The sequence below is a fragment of the Drosophila nasuta genome, chromosome 3 (genome assembly GCF_023558535.2).
Source record: "Drosophila nasuta strain 15112-1781.00 chromosome 3, ASM2355853v1, whole genome shotgun sequence".
Taxonomy (NCBI): Eukaryota; Metazoa; Arthropoda; class Insecta; order Diptera; family Drosophilidae; genus Drosophila; species Drosophila nasuta.
In genome coordinates, this window is record NC_083457.1 from 26,759,449 (window position 1) to 26,775,408 (window position 15,960).

The 15,960-nt window shown below is 38.8% G+C and overlaps 2 long non-coding RNA genes across 2 annotated transcripts; one reads left to right on the top strand and one right to left on the bottom strand.

Annotated features, from left to right (window-relative positions):
- Positions 1–272: 272 nt before the first annotated feature.
- LOC132792348 (uncharacterized) lies at positions 273–1,358 on the top strand. The gene is made up of 3 exons (XR_009632993.1): positions 273–953; positions 1,036–1,142; positions 1,222–1,358. It is a non-coding gene; the product is annotated as an uncharacterized LOC132792348 (long non-coding RNA).
- A 7,712-nt stretch (positions 1,359–9,070) lies between these two features.
- Positions 9,071–15,828, bottom strand: LOC132792592 (uncharacterized). Its single transcript, XR_009633028.1, has 3 exons — positions 15,503–15,828; positions 15,281–15,351; positions 9,071–9,399 (listed from the first exon to the last, which is right to left on the bottom strand). It is a non-coding gene; the product is annotated as an uncharacterized LOC132792592 (long non-coding RNA).
- Between the last annotated feature and the right edge of the window lie 132 nt (positions 15,829–15,960).

Consider the following 15,960-nt stretch of genomic DNA (forward strand, 5'->3'; position numbering starts at 1 on the left):
ACAGAAATAGCAGTTATCCAATGAACCCTGCCATTATATGTAACATCTTTTCAGTTGCTTGGATTTATCTAGAGTATTATCAGATCTAAATTATAAATAAACTACAAACAAATTTCAGATGTCAAATAGTTTGTAAATTTAAATATTTATATATACAATGCTAGCGAAGTAAAGATGAAATATTTTAGTTTTTGAATTTCAATTTCCCGAGCTTCAGTCAGTCAGCTGTCGAAGACCTTGAGCCGGGAGACGCACTTCAATTAGTTGTTGGAAAGAAAAAATGACACATTAGCTGACAATGTTTGGCTGACTGTGCTGTGCTGTGCTGTGGTGGTTTGTTGTGCCCCACCCCTGATTAAATGGAATAACCACATTTACCACTTGAAATAATTGAAAGCGACTAAAGAACATGGGCCAAGTACACACAGAGAGAGCCGCATATATGATGATGATACCGATACCGAACCGATACCGATAGCTCTAACATATATAGTCAGTCGAATACATTGGTAAGCAATGTACATATGTTTGTAGCACACGGCGATCGGCAAAAAGTTCCACTTGAAAGCCTTAATTGATTTAACTGATACTGATACTGATGCCCCAACAAAGCAACAGAAAAGCAAATGCGAGGCGAACCGAACCGAACTGAACTGAACTGAATGCAAGAAACACTCAACAAATCAATAGATAAATTCCAAGCTCGACTGGCTTGTATCTCAGTATCTATGTCTCGGATGTGGCACTGATTGTCGCCGCACTGATGCCACAGCCACCCCCCAATCTCCCACTCCAATTCACAGCTAACCAAGAGTTGACAATTTTGAAAAAGAAGAAAAAAAATAAAAATCAAGCACAATTCCCATCCCCCGACCACCACGCGTCACGGCATCTTCAAACGCGCATTGGCAACCGTGAAAAAACACGCCGTGCAACAAGATACCAGATACCAGGTACGAGATACGCGATACGCCGTATCGATTTGTAACAATTTTCAGTGATAACAGATAAAAAAGCAAAGTGCTTGACTTTCAGGCTTCACAGCTCTCTCTCTCTCGCCCAAGCAGTTTTGACAATGAAAATATGAAAATCGATGTCGATGTCGCTGTCGAAGTCGCTGACGATGTCGTTGACGATGTCAGGTGAACCCAAGCTGAAGATGCGCCCAGCTACTTTCTCTCTCTTTCTCATTCTCATTCTCCTTCTCCCTTTCCGCCGTAGTCTTTTGGTCATGCCGCCGTGGAATGTTGACAGGCGTGTTTGCTTATCGCGATCACAGCGAATACAATTGGCGTTGGTAACAAGGATGCGGATTGAGATGTGAAAGGTTGTTCAGTGTTTGCTGTTTTTGTTTGACAAATCCCTAATTAAAACAGATACCACATATCTTTGGTTCTTCATCAGTCACATATTTGGCTGAAAACTTTGAATTTTCACTCCCGCCGATGATCTGCTCATAACTCCCCCACTTGAGTTGCCAATGGTCATAGCTCTGGCACCACTTGACTTTGTTTGCATTACCATTGAGTTCGGGGTCGTCGTTGATGTCGATGTCGCTGTCTATGTTGTCTCTGTCTCTGTCCCCGAGGGACAAGAGCAACGTTTGCTGTTTGTCAATGTTTTTTTGTGCTTTTCGAAATCTATTTACTCATTTCCATGGTGCTTCGACTTTAAATTGCATTAATTTCATTTATTTTAATCAACAAATGTGTTGCTAAAAAAAAATAAGTGAAATTTAAAGCAAGCATTTTTAAATCATTGCAAACTTTTTTTTTTAACTTTCAGTAACGTTGAACAAAATATTTATATTTCACAAATGACTATGAAGTTTACACAAAATAATGAGTGCAGTTTCAGTCAGAGGTATTCTACTTAAGGAAATTAAAGATAAACAATGTGAAGAACAGAATATTATATATTTTTATCAAAGGAAGTTAACTGCTAATTTGCAGTAATCAATAAAAATAAATAATAATCATTTAAAAGAAAATAGTATAGTATAGAAAATAGTATTTATAGGATATAATTTGAGAAAATATGTCAAGAAACTTTCTCATTATTTGATTACCTTGAAAATTTCCAAACCACATGATATTTACGTCAATATAATAAGTAAGACAACGCCCTAAAATCGTTGAAAACTGTCTCCTTTTGCGTTAGGTTTAAAAATAGGGTTCAATATGTTACTTATTTAAAAAGATAACACAGATAATTATGCCAAAATCAGAATAATATATGCGATAGCTGCACAGATCAAAAAATTGAGTCTGACATTCTGTATATCAAAATTATAAATAACTGCCCACATTTAAATTAAATATTATATTAAATTAAATATTATATTTTTAAAGATAAGCACGAACAATTTTGAAATTTATGTAAGATATCTTCACAAAATACTCTCTGCTCTAATATACCTTGAAATTTCTAGACTTCAGCTAATAATTAGCAGCTAAATAATTTGTTCACCTATATAACACATTAAATTAACCCATTTACATACATGTAATGCAAACTACACAATTTAAACGTATGTGCAGGGCATAAATATATATAGTATATCTAATTAAGATAGAACTCTGAACTCTGAAAGAGGATGGCCAACACAATTTTCGCATTTTCATTTATGGCTAAAAGCATCGCATTTAGTGCCGCACTACAAAAGAAGGAACAAGTTTGCAGCCAACAACAGCAACGAAAGCTAATGAGGATATGGACAGGAGCAGGAGCAGGAGCTCCTCACACTCAGTGACCAACGGACGTGGGCCACCCACTCAACAGTAGTTTGAAGCGACCGCATAATTAAATTAATTGCATGAAATGTGGAAACGGATGACAGGTGCGGAAGGTAGGACAACGGCAACGATGTCGCGTATCAAAATGTGGAAAACAGCCGCAATGCAAATATTGGTCAGCGTAGTGAAATTCAAACGGGATGACCAGACGCAGTCCAGGACTAGGGCTGACAACTGCTGTGGACTTAGCAAACAGAGCAGGCAGCCGCAAAAAGTCAAACAAAAATTCAGAAATCGAAAAATATGCATTCATATATAGAGGGGGGAAACGTTTGAAATCAAAAGAAATTGTGATAAGAATCTATGAATAAACAATTTCATTGAATCACTTTGAAAAACTGAACTGAAGAGCGCTTATGCTTATCTTTATCTACGAGTATTATCTATTATCTCTATCTCTCGGAGTCACCTCAATCACGCTAATGACAGCAACGTTCTCCCCCTCTCTCTCACTCTCTGTCGCTCTGTTTCACTCTCTCGATGTGACGATAAGTTAGCAGGCGGCGTTCAAACTTAAGGCGACTGCGATTTGATTAATATTGACTTAGGTTCGATTCTATTTGCTCAGCTATTGTGTTCAGCTGTTGTTGCGTGAGTTTTTTTTTGATTAATTTGAGGCGATAAAGCTTAATTGGATTTCGCTTAGATAATGGCAAGTCACGGCTATATTCATTCCCATTGACTCTCCTTCTCCCTCTCTCAAGTACTTCAAGTCTCAACTGAACTGAACTCAACACAATTCAGTGCAAACAACACGACACCTTCCATTTGATTGTCGAACGGATTGTTTATTACTCAAAATCGCAGCTAATCAATAAAGACAAGCAAATAGTTAAAGGGTAGAAAACAGACAAAGACAGTCACACATTATTTAAGTAGCTGAAAACAATATGCAACCAATTGCACTTACTTCTCATTTGCACTCATGAGTTAAACGAGTGATAAGTGCCCTCAGTTTGTTTATTCCGGTTGCTTTTCGAAGGAAAGTACACATGCTAAATGACAAATAGCTAAATGGGAAGTGGAAAACTAAATTATGAACTACAATAAAGATTTTACAAATATAATATACCTTAAATATTGGAAATATTTATGTGTATCGATTGGAATTTCCACAATAGAACTCTGAGACAAATACTTCAGCCAGCTACAACTATGTCTAGTATAACCACTTACTAAATTAAATATATAAACAAGAATTATGTAATATATATACCTTCTGTAGTTACTATTTATAATAGGAACTTAAATGGTGACTATAGATTTTAAAGTAAGAATTTTAATGGCGGAAGAACATGTAAAATTTACTTTTGGAAAAAAAAAGGCAGAAATGTCCTGAACTTAATAATTAAATTAGACTAAAGAAAATAAGTATACGCATCATGTAAGCTCACATTTTCTGCAAACAACAAGAATTCTAAATAATGTGAAATAACACAAAATATTTCACATGAAAATTAAAGAAAATACATAATGTTTACAAATAATAAATGGATAATTAATAAAGTAAATACTGAAAACGAGCATTAGAAGCTAACATGTTTGAATTAAAAGTATTGTACTATTTATTAGTATAACCTAAAAATTAAGAAAAGTGCAATCGAGTGTGCTCCACTATGAGATACCGGGTATCCATTTTGAGTAAGAACAGAACAGTGCGATGTTATTCTTAAAATATACCAAATTAACATACCGCAAAAATACTAAGACATACCGAATACTATATTTTCTATAATAATATAGAACTACAACTAGCGTACTAAACATACCAAATTATCATCCAAATCAGCTATGATTCTATTGCAGTATGAAGGCGTTTTTTGTCATACAAAAGTATTTCTTAAATAAGTTATACAATTTTTATCTTATCCAAATACTTTAGTCACTATTGTATGTACCGCGATTCGAAAATTTGAAACAAAATCTCTTTTTTTTGGTATATGCAAAGCAATAAAAATTCCCAATCAAATAATATTCCTCTCATTCTGGAAGTCAGTTAAAATAAATTCGTATGCATTATCGTTAACTTTACATACAACACAATTTGTCATTTAAAATATATTACTATTATTCTAGTAAGAGCTCAATCACTTATTAATTAATCCCCCAATTCTGAAATAAATCAGTTTCTCCTACAAGCCCAACATAAAGCGCACACTAATCGTGTGAATTCCCTCACGCAATTAAACGTAGTGTCATATCTGAGAGCGAGCAGGAACTGGACTGCAATCTTAAGTCATTTACTTCAACTAAGATGTCCACTTAACTGAAATAAATGTGTGCTTATGCTGGAATTCAAACGACTACTTATTCTCATATTTGTGATGGAGAGTGAGTGGAGTGGAGGAAGGCGAAGTCGCATATCTGAAGCACACGCCTTAGACGCAATGTTGGTATCTGCTTGGGTGGGGGTTGTCCTCAATCCTCCTAAAAGGCAATAAAGTTTATCATGCAATTAAGAACGAATTACGCTGCTAATAGAATAATTAATGCAATTTCCCACAACATTAGGCAGAGCGATGGCCTCGCCGCAAGGACCAAGACCAGGACCTGAAGCTGAGGCACAAAGCATCGAGCATAGAACATAGAGCACAGGGCGCTGGGCGTCGAGCCCAGTGCGAAATCAAGATGTGAGCTCCTCACTTGGAGTCGGGGATGAGGGATGAGAGCGGGGGTGGGTGATGACAACGTCCACAGTGACAACTCAACTGTCGACGTGGAACGACGCTATGTTTTCGTACAGCACAAACCCCAATAATAAGCCATTTCAAATGGGTTTATACGAGTGTGTGCGGGAGTGTGTGTGTGTGTGTGTGGCAGGAAGACGGGTTGCTTACGACTATGACACTCCCCTATCCGCACTCTCTTTGCTATTTTTATTTCTGCATCAAACCGCAAACATCGCGTCTGTCTATGTCTCTGCCAAAGAGCGACACCAACCCAACTTCCAGCTACTTCTCTCTGGCTGCCTGGGTTGGGCTGGCAAAGTGTTTGCGGCTGTGCCGCACTAATGAAAATGTCAAGTAAATTCCTGCTTTCGGACGGAAACTGCTGCTGCGATATCGACTTAACTATCTGCTTGCTACTTTTGCTTCCAACCGCCTTTTAAGTGCTGTAGAGTAGAGCTGACTGAGAATGCATTTCGTGCCGGCTTCAAGTAAGTTTCCGTTTCATGTCGTCGCCCATAGTTTGGGTTTTTTGCCGACAGTTGTTGATGTTTTACTCGCTCCCATCCATCCGCCTCCGCTGCTGTCAGCCAGTGTTACACACACACTCACCCACACTCAGTTGTAGACAGCCAGTCAGCTATCATTATGAGGAGACGAACACTTTTTCATTCATACGTGCACATTACGTATACGCAGCATAGTGCAGCTGCCAAGCAATTATTTGGTATCTAATTTACTTTTTTTTGTGCTTTCTCGCGCATCTCTTTCTTAGCTTCCCTAACGATTTTTGATTTTTTCGCCACTCTTTTTTGTGCAGCTTTGCTTCAATTTATCTATGTGGAAATTGCTTGTCAAGCGGAAAGTAGTTGTCAAGATTGCTAAGTCCTTATTTCTTTCCACTTCTGCTGCTGCTGTTGCCAGCTAATAGCTTCTGCTTTCAGGTGTGTCTGCACTACAGATGTGAGAGTAAATGTTTCTATTCCTTAGCCGCCGACTTGGGTAAAACCCAAAATGTTTCCGTTGCTTTTCAGCATTCGCAAGTTTTGTTGGGTTTCATTTTTGTTGTTGTTGCTGTTCCTTTTGCTTTTGCTGTTGGTGTTGCGGTGGGGATGGCACATGTTCTCCAGGTAATGTGCAAATTTAGTTTTACATTTTATATTTGTTGGCAAAATCTGTTGGTCCTTGCGTCGAATGATAAACACAGTGGAAAGTAACTAACTAAATCAACATAAATGGCAAATAAACATTTGCGCAGTTATTTATTAACTGAGATTGTGGAAGAGTGAAAGAAGCAAATCTTTGTTATGCCCAATAGTTTAAGCGTCTCACAATTTGAATTGCAAAACTGAAGTCCGCAATTTTTCGGTGTTATTTTCATTTCAATTTGAAAGCAATTGGGTTCCACTGTAAGCAGCTTTCAGACGTCTCTCATTTTTAATGCAAATACTCAATGACTGCCACTTTACAGAGAAAACTACAACTACAACTACAAGTTGGAGGAAAATATATACACAGCGTTACCTCAAGACTTATTTTGCGGTTTTAATTTGTGTGCTTACCCAACTTCGTTTACATATCGATATATCTTCTCTGTATGCGTATGGAGAGCGAAGTGAATTCCAAGAAAGCAAAATATATGCTCGCTGCTCGCTAATTAATGCCGCAGCCTAAAAGTATGCAACACAAAAGAAGTCATTCGCAGGGGGCAAACTAAAAGCCGTAATCATATAACCATAACCCTTTCAAAGGCAGCTCTTCCAAATGATGGGACTTCTTAGCGCTGCTGTCAACGTCAACTCTTTTGATTTGCGACTTATATTTGCACCAGCAACTTTAAGAAGAGTAAGAAGAAGGAAGGCGCTCCTTTACGCTATTCCTATATAATTACGCATAAATCCTTTTTACACGCCAAGCATATTTTCTGCTACTTTATGCTTTTGTGCCACAGAGCATTTTATGAAAATTTGATTAATCTTATCAAGATACTGGCGCTGCCATCATACGCACCCAAACACACACATACATATAACGAAAGGGTTGCGCGAGCAACATCATCATCATCAGCTCAGCGTCGCCGCCTTGTCAGCAGCGACGTCAAAGTTATACTAAACAATAAGAAAGCATTACTGTTTATATAACGAACTGACGATACACTTTGCAATAAATAAAACGAGCTACACTTAACCCTTTTAGAATTTCCCATAGACCCTTTTTGTGTGCTAGAGTATGGAAAACGAATTATCAACAATTTTTGCCTTCTTTATTGGCTCTAAGGCTCTCTCTGAGTCTGACTCTTGAGCATTCTCGCTTAGATGGCAAGCTGGCAGCTGACGTTGCCTTTGTTCTAATTGAGTTACAAACAGTTTGAAGTGCTCGCTTCTCCATTGTGGAATTTTATTAAAAGCCAAATGTCTTGAGTAAGCTCAATGCTGGACTTGAACTCTTTGCGCTCTGGGCGTGGCCACAACTAAAGCAGCCCTTTTTCAAACCGAACCGAACCAAACCGAGCTGAACAGCAGCACTCAAGTCCTTAAAAAATGAGCTTACGTCAATTACGAAACTATCGATTTGTTGAAACTAACATATTCATTGGGTGATTCAAAAGTCTTACCTCCAAGACAAGAGTCGACTGGTCAAATTTAAGCCTGATAAGGAAATACTACACGCGAAGAAGAAAACCCTCCTTCCAAAAAAGGAACCAAGAAGTCGCTGTGCTTGACCAATTGATAAAATTGCTTATTAGTGTATGTATTTTTTATTCGTTCAGCTGCAACTTACCCGAGTATTTTGTACTTATTTATGCTGCCGCTTGTTCTCTTCCCTTGTCTGAGCAAAAGCGGCATCCTTTCAACGTAAGCCGCTTGTATCAATAAAAATTCGATTATATATACACTACACAAGCTCTGTGTGATGCTGGTAAGTTGCCTTTTTTTTATAAATATTATAGAGATGATTTATCATTGTGGTGACTTTATCTCTGTCTCTGTGCTACACATGCAAGTGTAGCTACTCGGTTATATTACGCATACGCCTAGTTAAGCTTAGGACCCTTTTGACAACATCAGCTTAAGTGTGTGTGTGTGTGTGGGGGGGGGGGGGGAGTGTGGGAGTGTGTGCGACAAGCAGGCTTTTCATATTTTTATAAATATTTTAAGCATGTGCTTTGACCGATTGAATGAAAAAACGAATGGCAAAAATCTGCGAAATTCAGCGTTGCGTTGTCCCTCTGCAATTGCTTTTGCTCAAGTAGCTTATCAAACTTACGTCTACACAGCAACAGGAACAACAACAACAACAACGGGAACAGCAATGAGCTGCTCTTCTGTGTCCAGTCGCTGGACACCAGCAGCTGCAGCATCCTTATCCCCATCTGAGCATATCAAGTATCAACTGCCAACTGCGAAACAAGTCAGCAAATTGGCAACCTTTTGTGCTCTCCCGTCTCTCTTTCAAGATGACTTTGTATATTCCGTTGTCCAGCTTAGTCCTGGAACACTCGAAGCAACATTTGAAGCATTTACTACATTCGTTTATATATTCCATAAACGTAATCGACTTGATATGTCCGTCCCCCCTATCACTCTTACATCCCCCTCAGTCTGTTGAAAACTTTTCTCTTTCGGTTTTTATGAGCACAATGACACAGCTTCCATGTTCCATGTCCTGTGCGGATGCTGTGATGCCAAAAAATTAAGCACACCGCCTTGGCGATTCCTTCTCTCTCATAAAGCCAAAAGTCCTAATTGGTTATGTAATTGTTGGTATTAAGTGATTTCTTGTTTATTTCACGCCTGCTTGGGTCCCAATTGAAATTAGTTTAGTGCATAGATCACGGTGAATTCATTTGAAAGCAAATTATTACAATTGTTGCTGCGACAAACGGAATTGAAAGTGAATGGATTGCCACCAGAATTTGTCAATGGCTTGAAGAAGCTCTGAAAATATTTGCAAGTAAATTAAAAATATTATCTAGTAGACTGTTGAATTCAAGTGCAAAGTTGTTTAATTTTAATAAGTAAAACACATAAATATAATAACATACATTCTCTTTACTTAAATACAATCGTTTTGACTAAATTAATATTGTTGTTCACTTTTCCTTGAATCATTCTTTCCCTTAAAATATGTAGCCTACTTTTCAGGGTTTTAGAAAGGAGCTACAACAAAAGAAGCTGTATTCGTATATTTAATCTCCGAAAGATATCGAGACCATATATTTCTAAGCCAAATACGCTTAAATAATTTCGTTAAAAAAATGTTTATCAATTGCGTCGAAGAGCAAACAAAATGCTAATTAAAAATGTAAGCTCTTCCACAGTATTTTTTCTCTGTGCAAATTGGTAAACACCGTGGAAATAAATATAAAAGTTTATACATCAAAGAAAACTTGCAGAGAAATTAAAAGGCAGATTAAAATGAGCAAGAACCGAAGAAAAAATCACGGTATTTGTCAAAGAAAAAGTTCATAATTAAACAAACACAAAACGGAATATTCAATAACTGTCCACGTTGTAATTCCAAAGAAAAAGAAATGAGCGGACGAACCTCAACTTGGACAGAGCATTATAAATAGGAAGCAGAACAACGATAATCGCGTCTTTTACATTACAATTTTTTTTTTTGTGTATAATGAAGCAAATCGGTGCACAAAGCGTTTTTTTTCGAGAAGAAAAAAAAAACGAAAATAAATAAAGAAAATTCAGGGAAGCCACAGTTGGGCAAAAGCCGCCCATTAAAAGTTCGAATTAATAGACAGCGGCACATTCTAATCCAATAAGCCCGCTTGGGAGCGAGCGTGGGCATCTTGCCCCCGCACTGCCCGGAAATCTCAGTTCCGTGGCATAACTTAATATCCTGCTACCCCTTTTAATGCAGCTCGTCGAATCCCCAAAGCAGACGTCGTAGCAAAAAGAAGCGCATCGCTGGGCACGGACATCGAGAGCGCGCATAAAATCTTTGGCCAAAAACCAAGTCGAAAAAACAATAATTATCCTTGTGTTGTTCGACTCGCAGCGTAAAAATAATAAAATGTCCACGACAATAAGGACAAAACGAGGAGAGCCGGAGAGCCGGAGAGCCGTGGCGCACTTAATTAGAAAACGTTTAATGCCTTCAGCGATTTCGGCACAAAAACATGGAGGAGCTCTCTCAACCGGAAGGATAGCACCAAACCAAACCGAAGCCATTGAATTCATTTGCCACTTTTTGCCGTGACGGGACAACCATCGACGTTAAGTCCCTGCCACAGTTGGCGTCTCTAGTCCGCGACGGCTTCGTCCTACAACAAAATCAGAAGGAACTTTATATATGCTTTTATACTTTCGCATTTTGGCTGGACTTGGCTCTAAGTCAAGCTCTCCTAGAAATTGCACAGCAACTTACAACTTGTAATTTTCCAACTAATTTAATTTGAGAGCTCAATAGTTGATTTATTCAACTCAGCAATAATAATTTATTTGTAAGCGCTGTTAATATTAGTGTTCGGCTTGGCAAAAAGTCGAAAGACTTTTGTTAATTTGAAAGTCACTTTGCGTTATGTTTTCCTATAAATAGTTGAAAATAATTAAAGTGCTTGCGACTTTTCTAATAAGATTACCCACATCTATAGCAAAGAGCTTTTTGTACAGTGCTATTGTGTTGAGTAAATGCTTATCAGAGACCTTTTGTCTGCAGCTTCTGATCTCCTCTTGTCTTTCTTTGACTCTTTGGTTGGTCTTAGATTTTGCTCAGCTAATATCTAAGTATCAATTTATATAGAATACTCCAGTCGAGTGAGCTTAAATTATATCTGTTCAATATATTGTAAATGTTAAATTTGATGTCTCACTATCGACTTGAGTGCACAGAATATGAAGAACTTGTCAGGGGTTTGGGTAATGCGCAATGACACTCCCCAGATGATATCGAAATCACAACAGAACAAGCGTGTCAAACCGCAAAAAATGCGCCGCATGAATATATTAAATTACAAAAGGCAAGCCAGGGGGATGGGAACATAGAAGACATGCCGGAAACGTCGCAATCCCGGGCAGATCTGCAAGTCCTTGGGCGCAAAGATGGGTGGACGAGGATGTGGATGTGGATGTGCGTTAAGAGGCAACAATGCGACGAAGCGCAAGAAAAATTAAAAGGGTCACTTTACAGGGACTTAAATGCTTTTTAAACAGCAAAAAAACAGCAGCAGCAACAACAACAACAACCAGAAGAACAACGCACATCCGAGGCAAAAAATGAGATGAAAAGTAAAGAAAATAAATTCATATTTGAGGCCATTTACTTTGTGGTTGGGGGTGGCAAGAGCAAAAGTTGGGGGAGGGTTAGACAACGACTGCTACTGTGTTTGCCCATGATAAAAAGCTCACCGATTCGACTGTCTTTGGGTCCTTCTACTCCTGCTTCTGAGGCTTCTCAGGATTCTTCGACTCCTGCTGCTGGTGTGGGCAACATGGACACCACTAGCTCTCGACGCTGTTTACAAACATAATCGTTGAAAAATTAAGTTTTTGAAATTGCTTTTTAAATTAGCTGCTTATGCAGATATGAAATATGGACACAGACTTTGCCACATAACTCAACACTGTCATGAATATTATTTTTTAACCAGAGTTTTTGTCCAGCTCAATTGCATAACTAATTCATTTAGGGAACGATAAGGAAGATTTAAAGAAAACTAATTATAAGGATAGCTAACAATAAGAAGAACTAATTCGTTTAGGAAAATATAGAGATAATAATGTAATACGCACTATAGATTAAATGAATCTAACAAATAACATGCTTAAAATAATAATAGGAACTAGAGCCATAGCTAGAGTATAGTAACTTTTCAATAATATACATTAATAGAAGACTGTTCTTAACATATTTACTAAATAAAATAATAGTTTCTAGTATTATAAATTAATAAATAAATAAATGTGTATTATTTATAGAACCAAACAAAGAGAATAAATTAAAAATGCTCTAGCAAAATTAATAATAAACTTACAATACAATTCTTACCAGAACAATAGCTTAAATCAACATTTCATTATTGTAAAGTTTTCTTTAAAGAATTTCGAAAATCAATGGAAAACCAAACACTCATAATAATAACTTGAAATTCAGCTATAAATTTGATAATTAAATATGTACACAAGAAAATATGAAATATAATACTGAAATTTCATCCGAAAAGAAAACAAGATATTTACAATGGGAAACAATCCAAAAAACGTGCGATATACCAGGGATGAGTTGATGTTTGTTGCAGGAAAGGTCAACCCTCTGGATGGATTAAGCTGTGAGCTTAGAATGCTTAAGTGGGCATGGACAAGAATACTTACAGCGGATGGCGACCAAACAATCAGAATAAAAATGCCTAAGCCCTATCCCAAGGAGTGAAAGGGGCGAGATTTCACAGAGTTTCGGAAATACGTGTAATGGAGAATGGCAATCAAAATGATCCAGAGTCGGTTCATGCGCTATGGAGACGCCCAGAGCACGTCTCTAATTGAGCGGAATACGAATGCCGAGTGCTCGCGTAAAAAATAAGAATTAAAATCGAAAAGGAACAGAATAGAACAGAAGAGAAAAAAACTAGGGAAAATAAAGGGAAAAACGAGAGAATAAATACAACCACAATGGACAAAAGGTTCAAGCGGTTTGTTTTGCGCTCCTAAGCTTATTTTTCCGAGCGGCTTTCGGCAAGTGCCGCCATAAGAAGCGTAAAAATGCTGCGAAAAAGAAATCAGAAATGAAAAGCATTGGAATTAAAAACGGTCATGAATGGAATGAGAAATGGGAGGTGGAGAAGGGAGGATGGAGGATAGCTAAACAAAACAAATGGAAAGCCAGCGACCCGCAGCGGCCACATTACGAGCACAATTTCCAATGCCATGGCATAATCCTTTTTGAACTTCTCGTCCTCGCTGGCTCATTATGCACGCCCAATGCCACATTTTAATGGCCCAAATCCCGAGCTAACGTCGCCGGGTATTGTGTCGAATAAAACTACACGGCTTTTTTGATTAATTATGTGCCGAATATGAATAGTCCCGCAGTCAGGTAGAGACCGAGTCGAGTCGAGTCGAAAGTCGGGAGTCGAGAGTCGAGAGTAATCGCTGCATTGTCTGTTTTGACATTTGCTATAGCTCACTCCAATTTGCGGCATTTTCTTCCTACTCCATCTTTGTCTGTCTCTACCACCTTGGAGGTTTGGGTGATTAGGTCGGACGCACCTTGTCTGCCCCCTTGTCCGACCATCAGCTTCATGCTAAATTTATCAAATGCGTAATGAGCGCACGTGAGTTGCATGCCACATGCTACATGGCCACACAGCTTATACTCATTTCTTTTTTTTTTCTCACTATTTTTGGAGCAGACTCGACTCGAGTCGGCTGTTAATTACAACTTAAATTGACAGCAAAATTGGCCGGCAAAATTGTGGGTTTTTCATGCGGTCGGCATATTAAGCGTCGCTCTAATTCGACTATGTCCCAAATGCTGCCAGAGCGCGCATAGACAAATGAAGACTTAAGACCTACTTAAGGTAGGCAAAGCAGCCAAGCAAAAACAGGCATTAAGGCTCTACATAAAACGTTCACGCACTGAAAATCAACGCAATCAAATTAGCTAAGAAAAACCAAAAAAAAAAAAAAACAAGAGCTGGGGCAAGAATTATTACAGGGAGTTGGGACAGGATAGCATTTAACCCTAATTTGACACAGGAAGTCACAAATAAATACATGTGTGGTTATCAAGGGTTATACAAAAACATATATACGAAAAAAAAGAGAGTACTCCGAAGCGTATGCTAAATGCCATTATGTGAACAATATCAATAAACGAACGGGGTGACAGGAGGTGTCGAATGGAGATGGAGGAGGGTGCAAAACGGAAATCACAACAAAGTGCTGACATGTGCCGCGGCTGGTGGGCGGTCTCACACATGTGCCAGCCACACACACATGTGTGTGTTTGCATGTGTGGGTGAGTGGCGTGTTGGGTGTCAAGTTCCTTTTCACGCGCAAATTGAGTGCTTAAGCGGTTTAGTTGGCACGTCTGTTTGAGCACAGAGCACGCCAGGACGAAGGGGTTAAGCGGGAGTAAACGTGAGCAAGCGCGAGTGTGCGAAAGAGAGAGAAATAGAGAGAGAGAGAACGCAAGCAGTGTGCAAATTGAGGCGGCAGTAAGCTGGAAGCATTCGTCTTGGCATTACTTAAGACTGCTCCACAATTCCCACATTGCTCAAGTCTCTCAAAACAATCTCCACACATTCCTCTTCCTCTTCCATCCTCTCAGCGAGAGCGATAAGCACTGGGTTTTCCTTATGCCACGCCCCACCATTTATCGTGCGCTTTGCAAAATTTATTTTTTAAGACTTCACTTGATTTGCAAAATATTATTTATTGTCAACGCTTGCAAAAGTTGCTGCGCTGCTGCTGCTGCACCCCTCTCTTACCCTCCCTCGGTCATGTGTGTGGCAGCGATAAGACCGTCGGGGGGAAGCTGGCGTCATTTGCATACGGCAACAAAAGGAAATAAAATCGCAACCAAATGGCAATATGAATTTTGAGCAGCGCTTGTGGGTCGCGTGCCACCAGCATAATTTGCAGTCGTTTTTTTTTCGTAGCATACTTTCGAGCTGTGCGCAAAATGAGCCCCAGCCACAGCACAGAAGCTACGAGAGATAAAGACGCAGCGGAGCAACATCGAAATGCGGTCTCATTTGTTGTTATTTATGCTGAGCCTTGCTCACTGGCCTGGCATTGAAATCCCCCCCGTTACAAGTACACCACACACACACACATTTGCTTCTTTGCATACTGCAATTACCTCTGTCTCTCACACAGCTGTGCACAATGGAAAAAGGAAGCGCGACAGTCGACAGTCCTTGTGGCTGCCTTCTGCAAATAAAAAAGATGTACAAAAACCAAAAGCAAAATACTCTGAGAAACACACACAACATACGCGCGTACGCGTAATAATAATAAACATGCTGGTTGTAGTACTATGTACACACACACACACATAAATATATAGTATATTCGTACACACATTTTATTGCCGCTCAATTGATACAAGAAATTATGCTTTTGATTTTTATTGCCGTGGCAAACATATGATGTTCTTTGCACACACATGGCCAATTACAGGGCGGCTTTTGCATGTTGCGGGATTATTTGAAAGCGTTTCTTTCTCCAACTCCCATTTAAATTCCCAATGTAATAGATGTCTACTTTCCATTTTGCAGACGTCTTCTTAACTAATCCAGGGTATATTACAATCGTGCACTCGCTGATTAATTTCAATTCAATTTAAGCTACGCGACACAGCTGACAGCTATGATGGTCTTATCGTTTACGATCTCAAGCTGAATCTGAGTTTAGTTCTCGATCTGAGTTTAAGCTATCAAGCATTTGTCAGCGTCTGACACCAGATATCAGTTGTGTTGAGTTCGGGTTCGGGTTGATTGACAAACCGCAAACACTGTGGGCAACGTGTGTGTAAACGCG